Source organism: Balaenoptera borealis (assembly GCF_965194805.1).
Source record: "Balaenoptera borealis genome assembly, chromosome: 11".
Lineage (NCBI taxonomy): Eukaryota > Metazoa > Chordata > Mammalia > Artiodactyla > Balaenopteridae > Balaenoptera > Balaenoptera borealis.
Window position 1 is genome coordinate 51,368,812 of NC_138868.1, and position 18,346 is coordinate 51,387,157.

General features: G+C 43.7%; 1 protein-coding gene across 4 annotated transcripts in view; it reads right to left on the reverse strand.

Moving 5' to 3' along the window:
• The window catches only part of CLPB (ClpB family mitochondrial disaggregase), a 146,320-nt gene that overhangs the window by 91,047 nt on the left and 36,927 nt on the right, over positions 1 to 18,346 (reverse strand). The window lies entirely within an intron of this gene.

The following is an 18,346-nucleotide window of genomic DNA, read 5'->3' on the forward strand; positions in this document are numbered from 1 at the left end:
ATGAAGAGTGGCCCCTGCTTGCCGCAACTAGAGAAAGCCCACACGCAGCAACGAAGACCCAACGCAGCCCAAAAAAATAAAATTAAAAAAAAAAAAAAAAAAAGAAGGTAGAATTGGAGTAGAGGGTGTAAGGGGGAGAAAAGTGGGGAATGAGATAAGCCACTGAAGGGATTAAAAGGGAAGTGACGTGGCAACACATGCTTTTCCTCCCCACTTCAAGATACATACATTTAAAAAAATGCAAATCATATTGAAGTATTAAATTGAAAAATGAAAGTCTTCCCTTATAGCCATCTCCTTAATCTAAATTCTAAGAGTAACCACTATTTATAGTTTGGTGTGTTTCCTTCCAAATCTTTGCTATTAGCAGAATCACTCCTATAGCTGTGTGAGAATGGACTGGAGGGAGTAGGACAAGAGGCAGGAGCCTCCACAGTGAGGTTAAACTAGGTGAATTTACACAGCACCAAGCACAGTGCCTGACCCAGGAATGCTCCATATATGTTAGCTTCCCTTCTATCATGTAATGTTCCTGCTAATACTTTCCTTTTTTTCCCTAATAAAAAAAGGTTCGTGTTCACTATAAAAAAAACTCAGAAGATACAGCTAATCAAAAAGAAAAAAATGTTTTAGAATATATAACATCTTTCCAGTTTTTTCAATGTATGCACATTTTTATTTACCAAAAATGGGATCATATATAAACTCTCCCTAAACACACACATACCTCACCCCTTCCATGTATTAAATATCTGTCTATCACATTGTTTTTAATGACTGCACAGTATTCTACTAAAAGGCTAGTCTATATTTAGCTAATCCCCAATGGTAAAACAATTAAGATTATTTTTAATATTTCAATAACAATCTCTATTTCCTTTGAATAAATTCCTAGGAGATGAATTTCTAGATCAAAAGTATAAGCATTTTTAAGGCTTTTGATAAATGTTACTAAATTACCTTTCAGAAAGATAGTACCGATTTTTATTTTTACTATCAAAGGAAGAAGGATGAGAGTAACCACTGTGCCTTCCTTTCACCAAAGCTTTTTCATTATGTGTTAATCTGGACACAGAAAATGGAATCACACTGCTGTTTCAACTTGCATTTCCTTGATTACTAGTGAGGTTGGACTTAAAAAAAATGTTTAGCAATCAGTTGTTTCTTTTTTCATGAATCACAATTATCAATTTTGTTTTTATTTTCAGGAATAATGTCCTTTCCCTATTTTTCTCTTAGTATGTTCATCTTTTGCTCAATGGCCTTCAAAACTATTAATGCTTTTGAAGGCATAAATGGCAAGCATTTAAAAAAATTACTCTAGGGAATTCGCTGATGGTCCAGTGGTTAGGACTTGGCACTTTCACTGTCAGGGCCCGGGTTCAATCCCTGGTTAGGGAACTAAGATTCTGGAAGCCTTGTGGCCCAGCCAAAAATAAATAAATAAAAATTTAAAAATTACTCTATCATAAATATTAAAAAGCCAACCTACAGTTTTAGTTTCTCTCCTTTGTTAGTTTTTCAATATCTGTAGCCAGCAGTATTGTTGGTTTTCCCTGTATCAACTGGTTTGAGTTTCATAACCTTCAACAGGCACAGGACCTGCCCAATTATTTGCTGAATGGATGAATGAATTTCAATAACTCCCATGCACACAAACACACAGTCCTCATAGGTAAGTCAAAGAACCAGAATCTATCTCCCACATAGATGAGGTTCTTCTACATCTGATCTAACATGGTCAAGTGAGCCTCCTGTGTCTATTCCCCTTACCTAAAAGGATCTTAAGAATTATCTTTTCCAGGTAATTTATCTAGGATATGAATTATGATCCCAAAGAGAAATAAGAAGGGTCTCTAAGCACCTAAAATCCATGTCTAAAACTCAGATATTTAACTCACAGCAGAGTCTGTCAGGTTTTCACTTGGAGACTATTTGCTCAGAGTTTACACATAATTTGGATTAAGACTGGCATTAGTCTTCCTTCTTGCCAGAAGATTAAAAGTTAAGAGGGTTCAAAAGGCTGTTAGAGATGGGCAAACTAACTGCAGGCAGTGAGAAAAATATCTGATAGAGAGGGATGTAGTATGGTACAGAGGTTAAGAACGCTGGCTTTAAAATCGGAGACAATATGAGCATCAACATGAATAATGACATTAATGGATTATCACCCACTGGGTACACTAAGATTCCAAGAGTCCGTATTGAAAATAAGTGAATAAGTCAATGGGAGAGAAGGGAAAGCTCTTCTTTACTGTAGAATGACAACTAATAAATGTAGAACAAATGATGAAATTAGAAAATCATTTTGCAATCATAATTATCAGGGATATTAAGAGTATGTAGCTCAGACTTCCCTGGTGGCACAGTGGTTGAGAACCCGCTTGCCGGTGTAGGGGACACGGGTTCGAGCCCTGGTCCGGGAAGATCCCACATGCCATGGAGCAACTGGGCCCGTGCACCACAACTACTGAGCCTGTGCTCTGGAGCCCACAAGCCACAACTACTGAAGCCCACACACCTGGAGCCTCTGCTCCCCAACAAGAGAAGCCACTGTGATGAGAAGCCCGCACGCTGCAACGATGAGTAGCTCCCACTTGCTGCAACTAGAGAAAGCCCGTGCGCAGCAACGGAGACCCAGTGCAGCCTGCCCAAATAAATAAATACATACACACATAAATAAATGCTAACGAGTACTGTGATGCTCCTAAAGAAGGTTATGGTATGCAGCACCCCCAAATTAAAAAAAAAAAAAAAAGAGTATCTAGCTCATATGACTCTGTTAGTGTATGTAATGTGCTTTGTACAGTGCCTGACATATAATAAGTGCTCAAAGAACATTAGTTATCATTCATTACTATGTACCTGACCCTGTAGCTGGGCTGTGGGAAAGTCAAGAGAAGTTTGAACTAAGACACAAATTGGGAAGACAGCATGACATTTTATAACAAGTATAGGGAGACCTGGGTTCAAATCAAAGCTCTATCATTTACTGACTGTGATCTTAGACAAGTTACTATACCTCTGGGACTCCACTTCCTTACTGGAATAACAGATAATGATGCCTCCCTTGTAGGTTATAAGTGTGTAAAACTCCACAGTGCCTGGCACATCAAAGGAGATCCACAAATATGAGCTCTCTTCTCTGTGTCCATATAATCTTAGTGATAACAACATGAATCTGGGCTGAAGTGGGCTCTAGATCTATACCTAATCACCCCCAGGACGCATGTTGGCATAGCCCTGTGTTAAGAAGGCAGCTCTTCTAGTCATGTACCACAATGTTCACTGCAGCACTATTTACAATAGCCAGGACATGGAAGCAACCTAAAAGTCCATTGACAGATGAATGGATAAAGAAGATATGGCACATATATACAATGGAATATTACTCAGCCATAAAAAGAAACGAAATTGAGTTATTTGTAGTGAGGTGGATGGACCTAGAGTCTGTCATACAGAGTGAAGTAAGTCAGAAAGAGAAAAACAAATACCGTATGCTAACACATATATATGGAATCTAAAAAAAAAAAAGGGTTCTGAAGAACCTAGGGGCAGGACAGGAATAACGACGCAGACGTAGAGAATGGACTTGAGGACATGGGGAGGGGGAAGGGTAAGCTGGGACGAAGTGAGAGAGTGGCATGGACATATATACACTACCAAATGTAAAACAGATAGCTAGTGGGAAGCAGCCGCATAGCACAGGGAGATCAGCTCGGTGCTTTGTGACCACCTAGAGGGGTGGGATAGGGAGGGTGGGAGGGAGATGCAAGAGTGAGGGGATATGGGGATATATGTATACGTATAGCTGATTCACTTTGTGATACAGCAGAAACTAACACACCATTGTAAAGCAATTATACTCCAATAAAGATGTTAAAAAAAAAAAGGCAGCTATTCTATATTCTGCACAAGTTGGCTTGTTTTAAAATCTAAGCGAGAAGGGTTTGTCGATCTAAACTCAAAGGGACATAATTTGGTTAATCCTCAGCTGCTGTGTCCAATCACCATCCAATCACACCCCCTCCCATGGCAAGCTGTCCCTCCAGGCAGCTAGTGTCACTAACTGTGCTACCTGGGCCTCTCCAGGTTCCTGAGTATTGATTCCATCTGTCCAATTTGCAGGCTGCAAGACGTGTCCAAGCAACCAAGTATGCTGCCCTTCGCCCCAAAGGGCAGACAGTGGTCTGGCAGGATGGGGAGAGGAAAGTGACTAGGCTAAGCCCTGGGGCTGCTAACCCAATCAAAAGGAATGGGCAATTCACTTCACAAACTTGGAGGACAAAGAGGGTGAGCATCCAAGCTAGTGACTCATTCTGCAATCGTGGAGAAGATTCCTTTCACTTTTAATTAACTCAAAGGCAGCAGCCCCACTGTGGGGTATACCTAGGACTAAAGGAACTGTGGCTGCTCAGTGGCCAAGAGTGGCACCAAACACCTTACCAGATAGCTAGTAAGCTTTTTGCCCAAGAGCTATCTCATACTTAAGAAGCATCTAACCCAGAGTTCCACAGGGATCAGGCCCTTTTTGGAGAAGCCAGCCCAGATCAGGCTAAAGGACTACATGACTATGGTTAGCTCTGATGATGAAAAGAACTTCGTTGACCAATGGGATGTAGGAGGGCAGAAACAGGGTAGGAGGCTAGCCAGGTAAGAGAAAGCTAAGGCAAGGCTGGTGAGAACAGGCTTAGCAGCAGGCCAGGCCCAGGGAGTGTCAAGAAGTTCATAGTCAAAACAGAGCCAAGGGCCAGAGACCAGGCAGCAGAGACGTGAGGCAGAGAGTAAAAAGCCAGGTCAGATGTCAAGGACTAGAGGCAGAGGGAAACAGCAGACCACAAAACAAGTAAGCAACCAGAAACCAAGGAACACACTGGTATCAGAGGTCAAGACAAGGCAAAAGAAGCAGACACCAGGGGCAGCAGTGAGGAGACTTCGCAAATGAAGAGATTTCTGCCTCTTTGACATTTTTTGCTGAAGCAGAAACAAATCCCCCAATTCAGAACTGTATCTGGGAGAAGGTGACGTACACAAGATGGTGAGTTGGCCCACCTGGCTGACAAGGGGACTACAGGATCTGACGGCACAAACGGAGGCAGGTACTGCTATCCGAGGTGATCCACCAAAGAACAACTAGAGCCGCCCCTCTGTTCTGGCGTCGGCATACTGGCTGTCACTTGGGAGGTTTGGGTTTAGGTATCACTATCTTAAATTGGAGTAGCTGGTGCTAAATGGGCAGTGAAGTATATGGGCTAGGCCTTCATGGTCTTAATAGCTGGATTAAAGGGGACAGAGTACACCATCCCACTCACTTATGTTTTTCTATAACACACTCAAAGGAACTATGCTGACTACTCCAGAGGTTCTCACTGGGCAAAGGCTTACAAACATCAGCAATTCTCCCAGCCACCTCAGGACTTGGCCTCTGGTGGTCTGTGGAAAGATATGCCTACCAATGTCAGTATCAACCTCAAAGGCTAGAGATAATCTCCAGATACCCTACTTCCAATACTAATCTGGAGAGTCAGAGAAGGTCTACAGCCCAGGAGGATGGGGGTTTAGAGTTGGCCTTTAGTGACTTGGCTCTGGTAGCAGTACTTGCCTTCCTGCGTGTCCATCAGAATCTACTCTGGTCTTATCTCTGCCCAAGTGAGCTGACTCACCAAAAAGACTGGGCTTTGTGAATACTGAAGGTGAAGGTTGTGAGGGATAGTATCCAGCTGACAGGTTGGCAGAGAAGCAGCAATAGGGCAGAGCTAGCCAGGCCAGGGATGGGGGGCACTGCAGGCCTGGAAATCTGGCTAATCAGAAATGGCCAGGTCTTAAAGATTGGCCTTAGGTAGGGAGCAGAACACAGGTACAGAGCCCGAGACCTTGGTAAGAGTTACACATGTGAGTAGGAGTGGTGAGCTCTGAGCCTAGGCTGAGAGCTGTTTTCTTTCTGCTTACTTTACTGCCTGCTGATACAAGTATCTATTTTCTCAAGGGTACAGTAGGGCTAAGTAGGAGGAAGATAGCAGTCTAATAATAAGAGCTAGCATTTGTATACACCTCCTACATGCTAGGCACTATTTTAAATACTTTATATATACTAACATCTAATCTTCACAACAACCCTATGAGGGAGGTTAAACAGAAACTGAGGGATAAGTAACTTGTCCAAGGTCGCTCAGCTGAAAGGAGCAGAGGTGGGATTCAACCCAGGGCAGTCTGGCTACCAAGCCCATGTCCTTATCACTCTACTACATGGCCTCTAACTTCCCTGTGTTGACTCCCAGGTAGCTAACAGTCTGTAGAAGCACTTCGCCTCAACTCAAGTTTTAGCAACAAGGCTAGGATCAGGAAGCCCAACAGAAAAATGAGGCAAGGATATGAACAGTTAATGCCCAGAGGAGGAAAAAAACAAACAAACTAGATGATTAAGTATATGAAGAGATCCTCAAGCTTGTGTGTGATTACAGAAAGGAAAATTTTTAAAAATGAGATAGCATTTTATTGGGAATTTGGGATTGACATGTACACACTGCTATATTTAAAAGAGATAACCAACAAGGACTTACTGTAAATTAATTAATTAATTTAAAAAAATGAGATAGAACTTCAAGTTAACACACTGGCAAAAAGTGAGAAAGCTGAAAAATGCCCAGTGTTGGTGAAGACATGGGGATCTCAGATTCTTCATGCACTGCCAGGGGACAGACTGGTGCAGCCATTCTGGAAGCCAATCTTGTAATATTTGTCATGTTAAAGTACCTTACCCTATGACCCAGCACTTTGCTCCTGAGGATATGTATCTCAGAGAGATTCTTACACAGGTCTATAGAGGGCAACATGGGAGATGTTCACCACATATTTTGTGGCAGTGGGGAGTTGCAGGCAATCAAGTGTCCATCACTGGGGGAACAGGTACGTTAAATGTGGTAGACACATGCTATGAAACATGATGCAGCAGTCAGAAGCAACAGGCTGGATTCACGTGCAGCAACATGAATAGATGATTTTTAAAAAGGGGTTGATTCCCTGCCACCTACTATTATTCATTAATTGAACTTGACCATCTGTTCTAAAAATTTATTCCTTCAGGGAGTCAATCAATTGCAGAACTCTAATTCCCATGCTGACCTAGTGATCTTGGGGGCTGAAGAATTAAGGACCCAGTGAAAACAATGAACTCCCCGAAGTACACCAAAGGCCATCACATATGCCCCTCCTACTGGTTCAACTGGTTAGTGCTCATTCACCTTCAGGGCTCCTCAGTGACATAGTCACCAACTCAACTGAGGCTTCTCTGACTCCCAGCCCGGGTCCACACCCTTCCTCTTTGCACAGAATCCAGTACCTACTCCTGTGGAAGGTGACCCTCACCATGTTATATCGTGATTGCCTGTCTACTTTTACTTGCCTTTCCCAGTAGATCACGGGACAAGAGCCATGTCTCAACCTTCTTTCCCAGCTCCTTGCCCGGTGCCTGGATCACAATAAGTGGTCAATAGATGCTTTCTGAATGACTGTATGAAAAAATGAAGAATGAATAAATGAAATAATTATTTTATTTGGTGAGAAATGGGGGAAAAAGGTGGAAGGCAACTGTCTCAGCCCTGCCCAGCCTTCCCCCACCTGAGGGTCCGAACTGGGCTGCAGGCAGCTTAGCTGTGGAAAACTTCCATCTTCCTCTCCTGAGCACTAGGCCCTTCCTGCCCTCCACCAGGCAGTTCCCAAACAAAGCTGAGGAAAAGAACGGGAGGGTGGTCCCTAAGAAGCAGCTCCTGGGACTCACAGAACTCCCTTTGGAGCAACAGCCCCCACCAGGCAAGTTTTAACTTGCCGATCAGGTTTGTAATTAGATTAGATGTGGGAGCACACGAAGGAAGTTGGCTCACATGGACCTTGATGAGCTCCTGCTTTCAGGACGGTGGGGCGTCACAATGCACAGGAGGACAGTTACATCGATTGGTTTTCTGCTCTCAGTGGCCGGAGGGGCTTTGGGTCATCACATTGTTTAGGAAAGAAGGAGGAAACCTGTGGTGTGAGCTGAGGCCTAAGCTGGGCGAGGCGCGTGTCAAAGACGGCTGGCGAGCAGCTGGAGTTGGTGAAGCAAGAAGGGCAGTGATCCCAGCTCCAGGTCGTCCCCAAACAATGTGGAGCTTCAGAAGAAGCTCCTCCGACTCCTCCTCCCCTCTACCCCCCACATCCAAGCACAGGGTCACTGTGTCCCAAGGAAAAGACAAAGAGTTGACCTATTCTCAACCCAGAGCACACCTCGATGAGGGGAGAAAGCAAAGAGGTCACAGGTCAGGAGGTTTGCTGGAAAGTCAAATGAGCTATGTATGGATCATTCAGTCTACTGGTTGGTCTACAGGCGGTCGGGAAAGCGGGGTGGCCCAACCAAAGGCACTGGCCTGTGTTGAATCTAGAGGTCCTGTGGTGTGGAGGCATGAGCTTGGTGGGGGGAAGGATGGGAAGGCAGTTTTCTTTTCTTTTTTGGGGGGTGGGGTGCAGTTTTCTTTTTAAAGCCAGCTTCCTTGGGAAACAAACTAAAGATTAGGGAGGAAGCAAGGTACCTGTGTAGAAAATGTGCCCCAGTTTCCTCGAATGAGGATGTTATTTTGATTACTTCCCTCAAAAGGTAAAGATCAATAATCATAATAAAGCAGCCACGGTGGGTTGAGCACTTTACATTTACTATTCCAGATCCTTATAACCACTTGCAATGAGGTAGTAGTCAGTTTTACAAATGAATAAACTGAGGCTCAGCGAGATAACATGAGTTATCCAAGTATACACATTAAATAAGCACAGGAATCACAATTCAAATCCATGTATCTGTCTGGGGCCAAACCCAGTGCACATTCCCCTAAATCACACTGGTTCTCACCTATCTGACCATCCATTAGTCTGTCATAATATCCCATAGTCGCTGGGCCCTTACTAGGTACCAGGGACAGTGATATTTTCAGATGGTCATAACAGCTAGCTGGGATAAGAGGGAGTCTGATTCAGAGGGACAAGGGTCAAAATCAGTAGAGGGCTCAGACCAGGTGAGATAATTTGGGCAAGGCTTAAGGAAGGCATGGCACGTTAAGCAGAGGGCCAAGGAATCGAGATCACCCATCACAGGATTTCCAGGACAATCCCAATTTCATATCCTTAGCCTAGTTCTAAATACGCTTCCATATCTTTCAATCTGTGGTTCATAACACACAGTCACCAAACCGATGGGGCAGTGTGGTCAAGCCCTGGTTATTAGGGATTCTTTCCACAGTATAGGTTAGACTAGGCTCTCTCTAGGCAAATGATCCATAAGACCATGTTGGGGCTGGTACATCTCCTAGACGTACGTACTATGCACTAGGCATTGCACTAAGCAGTCTTACATGCATGTTAATCTTTGCAACCACCCTATGCTGAGGCAGATGCTATTATTGTTCCTACTTTGCAGATGAGGAAACAGCTGTTAAGAGGTAGAGCTAGGTTTTAAACTCAGGCCCTCTTTCCAGAGCTCTTGTTCCTCACCACTCTGCCACACACAACTAGACTGTGCTCCCCAAAGTAAGGACTGTGCCTGGCCATCTGTTCCCTTGCACATAGGCCGCAGTAACGGGCCAGTAAATATTTGTTGAATCAATTCACTTCTAAGGCCTTAACACTGCACTGTTGATGCACACATTGAGTTTTCAGTCAGCTCCTGGGCTTTACTTGCTAGTATTGCTAAATTGGGTCTCCTTGGATTTTACAGTTGGTTTTTGGTTTTAATTGTAGACTGAAACACTTGTCCCTATTAATTTTTATCACCACAGATTTAACCATTGCTCTAGCCCACTGAGTTCTTTTTTCACATCCCCGACTCTTTCACCTAACATATCAACTACCTCTAAGCTTCATTTAATCTGCCCATTTGGTTGGCATTTATCAATGATCTCACTAGAATCAGTGATATGACTAGTGAATAGGACAGACCCCTGTGGCTCACCAGTACAGTCTGCTTTCCAGTCCGATATCCATTCATATATAAACAATGAACCAGATCATTCACCATTCATTAGTTTGACCAAACTATTTGCCACATCATATTTTATTCATGTGGATATCATGAGAGACAGCCAAATACCTTGCTGCAACCCAGACACACCTACCATATTTACTGTATATTCCTGACCCACCAAGCTGGCACCCCTATTTAAACAAGCACAGAGTGGGTCTGATGTCTTTAAAGAGGAGGTGCAGGAGTGGACCATACCACAGTCCCTAGAAATGGAACACCATTCCTCAGGCTGCTGAACTGGATGAGCACTGGATGCTCTTTTCATCCCAACTGATCTTCTCCATGAAGACAGCACTGAACACAGAACCCCAGGATGGGATATAGCGCTGGAGAAGGGGGTGGGTACCCTGAGACTGTCAGTTTAGGCAAATGAGCTGACATCACTTTCCAGGGAGCAGTGTCTGGGTGGCCTGAGGTCAAGGCATGTGTCTGCAAAACTAGAAACGGGTGCATGCTGGAATTGGAATATCATTACTACGAAACAGGATTATCTTGAGCAATGATTCTAAATGGGATTAGAAATGACTCTTTGTTACTCAGAGATAATCAACCACAGCAGCGGTGGGAGAGACATCAAGCTCGGCACACTTTTCTGGGGTCATGGTGCTGGCATTCCGGGCACCTGGCCAGCACGCTCACCCGCCCTTCCTTGCTGGGAAATACTGGGAACTGTTCTTCACTAGGCAGCTGCGGCCACGTGGGACAAGAGCAAGCTCCACATCAAAGTGCCCTGCTTTGGGGTCCCATGTTCTAGGCCCAGCTTCTTAGATGAAAAGGAGTGGAAAAAGAATCTCCAAAGCCCTACTGCTTCTGCATCACCCATCAGATACTGGTGAGAGGCAAGTAATACCCCCACCTCCATCAAAGATGGGCTTACCTGAAGGAAATTGACTAACTTCCTGAGGTCACCAATCAGCAGTAGCAGTGTTAGTCATAATAATAATTAAGAGACTACCACTACTACTATACTACTATTAACTAAAGTAGCAAACTCTTATCAAGTGCTTACTACATGGCAGGCATTATTCTAAACACTTTACATATATGTACACATTTAAAGTAGCTCAGCTTATTATCTCCATTTTATGGCTGAAGAAACAATCACAGATAAGTGAAAGAACTTGCCAAGGTAGATGACTAGTAAGAGGAAGAGACAGCCTGGATGTGAATCCAGGTCATCCAGCTCTAGAGCTCACAGCTCTACCACATGCTAGATAGTTACAGCCTGAGAGGACCATGGTCCGTGCTGGATAAGGCCTTTCCTTTACCCTCACTGGTCTCCAGACCCTGCCAGTGCCCCCTACTAACTCTGGTACATCCCTACTTTCTTACTTTTAGGAGCCTATGCTCACAGTGGTGCTTATTCCAGAAATGCTGTCTTCCTACTCTCCACCTCTACCAACCAAAATCCTGTCCGTCTTTCAAGGCTCACCTCATGTGAAAGGGCCTTCTTTCATGATTAACCCCCACCCCAGCACTCCAGGCTGGTCTTCTCTGGGTACTGACCACATTCTGCCTCAATCTACCATTAAAAGGAGGCTTGTTTTATCCTTCTTCTGACAGCTTTTTTGAAGACAAGGAGAGTAGTTTGTCGGTTTTTAGATTTCTCAAAAAATCATCCAGCATATAGTGGGTCACCAAGAAACCCTGCCTGAATTGACTTGACTCCTGGTCTTGGCACCCCCTGATTCATTGCATGGCTTTGCTCCCTGCATCTTCCCTACCCAGGTAGTATAGTCCAGTGGAGAGAATAAGGGTTTGGGGTTCAGAGGGACCTGACTTCAAATCCTGGCTCCCCCTTTCACTTACTGGACAACCTTAGGCATCTCTGAGCTTCATTTTCCCTATCTGTAAAATAGGGATAATAATCCCCCCATTTTAGGATTGCAGTGAGGATTAGGGCCAACATGGGAAGTATTTGACATGGGCCTGGCACACAGAAGACACCCAATCAACCACAGCCATCATCATCACTATAGTCAGGAGATCAGATAGCACAAAGCCAGCCTCCTCGGGCCAAAGGAAGCACCACTCTGCAGCAAGCAGCCAGGCTGAGAACAGGCTGGGGACCTTGGGAAGAGACTGTAGGCCTCCAAAGCAGGATAGACCTCCATGTTGTCAGGCCCCCTGGTACCTACATTAAAGCACAGGTACTGGGGTGCTCTACCTGCTCTGCCTCTGGCCAGCCAGCAAGGAAGAAGAGCCTCCCATGGAGGCTGACCCAGTCCAGCTGCAAGAGAAGCATCAGCTCTTTGCTCTAAGAACACCTGTGGAGCTGTGGGCCACACAGAGAGGCCTGTAAAACCTCTCCTGCAGGTCAGCGATCTGGCTTGGGCTGCTGGGTTCTTAAAGATAGGATTTAATGCCCCCCCTCCCCTTAGTAAGGTGGAGGGAAAATAAGCAAATGCTAAAAATAAATGACTGCTATGAGAGGGAATTAAATGGTCTTCAGCCAAGGATGGCGGCATTTTAAAATTAACAAAGCCCAGGTACCACATCCAGGAAGGCCTTGGCAAATGCGTGTTATCCACTCATTAGCTCAGCTCCTCAGGGACCCCAGCCAAGCAGGGAAGGCAGTGCCGGGAAGCAGTCCTTCCGATGCTGATGAAATGCACTCCGGGAGAAAAAGCAGGAGGGAGGGAGACTCTTGCGGGGAATTTCAAACAGTTCTGCTGGAGCTTCCTTCTCTGCCTGGCAGTCTCACCTTCTCTGAGGCAGTGGCTTTCAAGGCAACCAGCAAGCCCAAGTGGACTCAAATCTGAACCTCCCCCCACCACCCCACTGTTTCAGGATCTTTGGTTCCTGAAGCACCACAATGGCCATACTATTTAGGTGGTCCTCCCTGAGCGGCAGTCCAGGGACAAGGAACCCAAGAATGATGTGGGATGAGAGGCAAGCTCCCAGTCCTGAACCCTGCACCTTCTCCTCACTATAAAGAACCATATGACACTTTGTGAGCCCACTGTATACCACCCATAAGGTGAATTTATCACTATTCATCAGTAACTCTACTTCATGACATCACGAACCATGTGAATCCACAAATCTTTATTCTCTACTAACAATCAGAATATATAGTACTCCAATGTAAGATACCATCAACTATAAGAATTCAAAACATTCCAGGTGACCATAAACAGTATGAATTCATTTTAACACTACTAACAGGAATTCTCAGTACACCAAAGGTCACAATTAACAGTGAAAATATAGAGAGAGATGGTGGTTTTTTGAAAACTTTTTAAAAGTCTGTTTATTGAATTATCATTTATGCATAGTAAAATTCATCCTTTTAAGCTGTACAGTTTGATGAGTTCTATGACCACCACTATAATCAACACTTAGATTATTTCCATCACCCCAAAAGTTCCGTTGGGCCCTTCCTCCCACTCCTAAACCCTAGCAGTCACTAACCTGATTTCTGTCCCTATAGTACTGCCTTTTCCAGACTGTCATATAAATGGAATTATACAGCAGATAGCTTTTCATGTCTGGCTTTAACTTAGCATAAGGCTTTAAAGATTTGACCATGTTGTTACCTGTACAAGAAGTTTGTTCTTTTTTTTAGTGCTGAGTAGTCCACTGTATGGATGTACCATAATTTGTCCATTCACCAGATGATGGACATTTGGGTGATTTCAAGTTTTTGGTGATTATGAATAAAGATACTATAAATATTTGCATACAGGTCTTGTTGTAGATGTATGTTTTTATTTCTCATGGACAAATATCTAGGAGTTGGTATTGCTGGGCTGTATGATAAATGTATGTTTTACCTTTATAAGAAACTGCTGAAGTGTTTTCCAAAGTGGCTATACCATTATGCATTCCTATCAGTAGGGATGACAACTGTTCTGCATCCTTATCAGCACTTGGTATTGTCAGTTTTAAAAATTTTGGCCATTGGAATAGGTGTGTAGTGGTATCTCATTGTGATTTTAACTTGCATTCCCCTAAATGCTGAGTATCTTTCATGTGCTTATTTGCCATCAATCTCTTCTTTGGTGAAGTGTCTGCTCGAATCTTTTGCCTATTTTTAAAAAATTGGGCTATCGGGACTTCCCTGGTGGCGCAGTGGCTAAGAATCCGCCTGCCAATGCAAGGGACACGGATTCGATCCCTGGTCTGGGAAGATCCCACATCCCACATGGAGCAACTAAGCCCGTGCACCACAACTACTGAGCCTGCGCTCTACCGCCTGTGAGCCACAACTACTGAGCCCGCGTGCCACAACTACTGAAGCCTGTGCACCTAGAGCCCATGCTCCACAAGAGAAGCCACCACAATGAGAAGCCCGCGCACCACAACAAAGAGTAGCCCCCGCTCGCCACAACTAGAGAAACCTGCGCACAGCAACGAAGACCCAATGCAGCCAAAAATAAATAAATAAATGTATTTAAAAAAAAAAAATTGGGCTACCTTTTTATTACTGATTTGTAAGAGTTCTTTATATCTTCTGGATACTATTCTTTTATCAGACGTGTTTTGACAGCTTCTTTTTTGAGGAATTAGAATTCATACCATTTTTCTTCCAAACCACTATCCCCTGCATATACATGCTGATGAAGAAAACAGGACAGACTTAAACTTTCAATTTACAAATACCTTAGTGTCATTGGACAAAGGGTCAAGCAGTACTTAGCACCTGTTAAAACTCATGAGACTATTTTTACCTCCATGATGAGCGTCCAACCACCATTAGGCTTTAAAGAAAGCTACATCTGGAGAAATGGCTGTCCTATAAACAGCTTTTGCCCCCCAGGCTCTGCACCTCCCAAAGCCCTGTTCTGGTCCGCCAGGCTCTTGGAATGGTCAACAGTCGTCACACTCCATTGCTGGCCATTGTCCACTGGGAAAGGTAGGAGGCTCCCAATCCACCCCTCAGTGAAAGAGCAAACAGTGGGGCCTGTGGCTGCCTGGACATCAAAGTAGAGCAAACAGGCCTGGCAGGCCCTGCCTCTCCGCCTACACATCCTGCAAATGCCATCTGAAGGAGCATCCCTGAGGGGGTCATGACTTTCAGCTTGTCACAGCACACATCAAAGTTTGCACCACACACGAACTGGGTGCATGGGTTCGAATCAAGTTGCCCAAGAGCGGATACTCAGCCATTGTGTCCAGTTTTAATCCCGTGTTTTCCCAAGTAATTAAGCCTTCTTGCTTATGAACTTGTGACTAAGTAAAGCATCACTGAGAGGTTGTAACATCAAAGTGCCTTCCACCGTCTGTCCATGTTTAGTAAAATTGGATTTCTTTCCCTTCTTAAAGAAAAACTAATTGAATTTAGCTGAAGGCTGGGTATATTTGCACGAGCCAGTAGAGGCTGTGCTAAGTCACAGTGGTCATCCTGGAGCCCTGTGGCTTAGCGTTTAGCTGGGCTGGGTCAGAGTGCAACACGGAATGAGGCACCCAGACTCAGGCTAAACAAGTGTCTGTGGCATGAGGCTTATGGAGGGCTCACTGTGGAGAAGGGGCCAGCCCCCGCCAACTACTCCTCAAGTCAACACTACACCCAAGCTGTTACTAGGCTGGCAAAAGGACTGTCCTAGCAGAATGTTGGTAAATCTTTGGCAGGAGGGCTACTGAAGACAATGGCCATCACAGTGCTCGAGTCCTTGATGTCAGCAGTCCAAGTAAGCTTCTTAAGGCAAAGGCTGTGATGCTTACTTAGTATCTGAATCCCCTTTAGCCTAGCATATCAGCACCTGACACAGTCTAGTTTTTAAAAAAGTCTGCTGGATGCATAATATGATAACATAAAGGTATGTCAGCACAAAGTTCCTCTCTCCTGAAGAACCAAAACTCTCTGTATGCCTTTTTTGCCCTACTTGTCAGGAAACTTCAAATTAAATTCATACTCGATTCCACTAATTACCTGATTTACAGTGAGTACAGCCTGGTCCCATTTATGTAAAATTAGACACATAGATATAGATACAGATATCGTGATCAGTCTCTAGGTAGAGGGGATTCAGTTGACGGCTACTTTCTTCTCTATATTTTTTTTACAAAAACAATAAACTTATTTTTGGAAAAGAAAATCTCTAGTTCAATCCTGATAGAATTATCTTTCCTTTTACCAATATGATTTCTGATCTTGATCCAGTTTTAACTCTCCTGTGTACATTTATATTTGTATTTTGATTTAAGTCACCTTAAACCCTTTTTTGTAAATAAAAGGAGGTAATAAATTATAAATAAGTTCCCATGCATATTTTTAACATTTTGTTCTATAACACTGTATTTTCTGTTCAAAATTAAACAAAATAGCACTCTCTTTACTACTCAAAATTAAATAAAATAATAAATACATATATAAATAAAGGTTCACAAGAAGATAATCTCCTTAAGTATAGAGACTATTGTGTTCATATCCCCAAGGACTTAACACATTAAGCAGCCAGGCACTAAAGGCAGTTGAGGGTGAAATGACTGGGCTTCGCTCAGGATATCTCCTTTGAGCTTGTGGGCTGCCAACATTCTAAAGGAGGTGAAGGTTCTCTACTTTCAGCCTTGAATCACGGGGTACTGTCCCTCTACTCGCCTTTGATCCAAATCCATTTCAAAGGTGGTGGCATTTCAGGCCTGGCCAGTATGATTCCAGAAGGTCTTGGTGACTGATGAGATGAGAATCAGCACACTTCCAATACAGAAAAACTTATTGGCAGATTGTGCTGGGATGGACACGATAATCCTTCAAGACCACTCCCATGGCACCTTACCAATGAGGCCTACCCACCCTGAGCAGTGTACTCCTGGCATTCCCTTTTACCAGATTCTACTTTTCCTTTTTTTCCATTAGCACTTCTTATCTTCTAATATATAGTTTACTTATGCATTGTATTTATTGTTTATTGTTTGTCCCTGCCTCTCTCTACCCAGGGACCACCACTTGTACAGAAATAAGCTCTCTGAGGACAGGGATATTTGTCTGTCAAGAACAGTGCCTGGCAAACAGTAGGTGCCAAACAATTTTTGTGATATGAATAAATAAATCCAACCTGAGAGTATGCTATTTTCTATAAAAATCTGTCCTCACTGGGTACCGGAAGGAAGAGGAGGGCACAAAATAGAAGCTTAAAACACCAATAATTAGTCCTAGGAACCGAGTAAATACAAGCCAACACTCTCACTTTGCTCATTGAGCATCACTGATTTGCTAATGGCTCTGGATAAAGACAGAGCAATCAGTTAAACCAACAACTCATTAGATTCAGAGAGAATTGTCCTCAAAGCACATCTACTAGCTATGTGCTCACTGATTGGCAGTACTCTTAAGTATAGTGTTAATTCCTATTCTGTCTCAACGCTGATAAAACCAAACACAGAAGGGCACATACCCCCTCCCTTTTCTCCACCACTGGTTATCTCTTGCAGATGGAGAGACCTGCAAGGTGGGAAAGACTGGTGGGTGGGGGTGGAGGCAGGGGAGGGGGGTTATAAGTGGTAGAATAAGCACATGTGTGTTTGTATGTAGAGAGGTCTAATGCGAGCAGCAGAGAATAACATCTCACCATTTGTAACCTGTAGCACATACATTATGTCATTTGATTCTCACAAGAATATAGTAAGAATCTATCTGCTCTGCTGTGAGATTCAGTCCCCTCACCCCCTCTGCTTTGATAATATCCTGTCCACACTGCTCTGATATCATTGATTACACTATACTCTGTTTCTCTACCTGCCTGTTTTTCCACATTAGACCACGAGCTCCCAAGGCCTCTGATTCCCCAGTGATTAACACGGAGTCTGGTTCAGAGTAGATATCTACCAAATGTTTGTAGAAATAGTTGATTTCAGGTGAAGTAACAAGGTGTTAATAGAATTTTGAAATTCAACTAAGGGTCAGAGCCAGGACTGGATTCCAGGCTCTCAATTGTAGAAGCAATTTACATTAATTTTTCTTTTAAAGACTATGTGCTTAGAGCTAAAGAGGCAAATAAGGAGACAGAGTGCTGAGATCAAGTTCACGACAGAGTAGCTGAGAAAAGAGAACTATCTCAGTACAGCTGAGTCTCTCAGCCAGTCTGAGGCAGTGCCACCCCGACATTATAAAATACCTATTTGGTTGATTTCCACCACATTTATGACCCTCTCAAAGGTGGCCAGTACTGGCAGATAAAATCCTTAAAGATCTGCTTGAAGGGAAAATGAAAATTTGCACCTCCCACTATCAATGTCAGTGGCTGTTACTAAAGCACCCAGTCTGCCTTCTTTGAAAGCATCTCTTTTTGCTCTTCTTCAATCAATTCTTTTGCACAATCACAGCTAGAGACTGCGATGTAATGGCAGCATCCAGCCCAA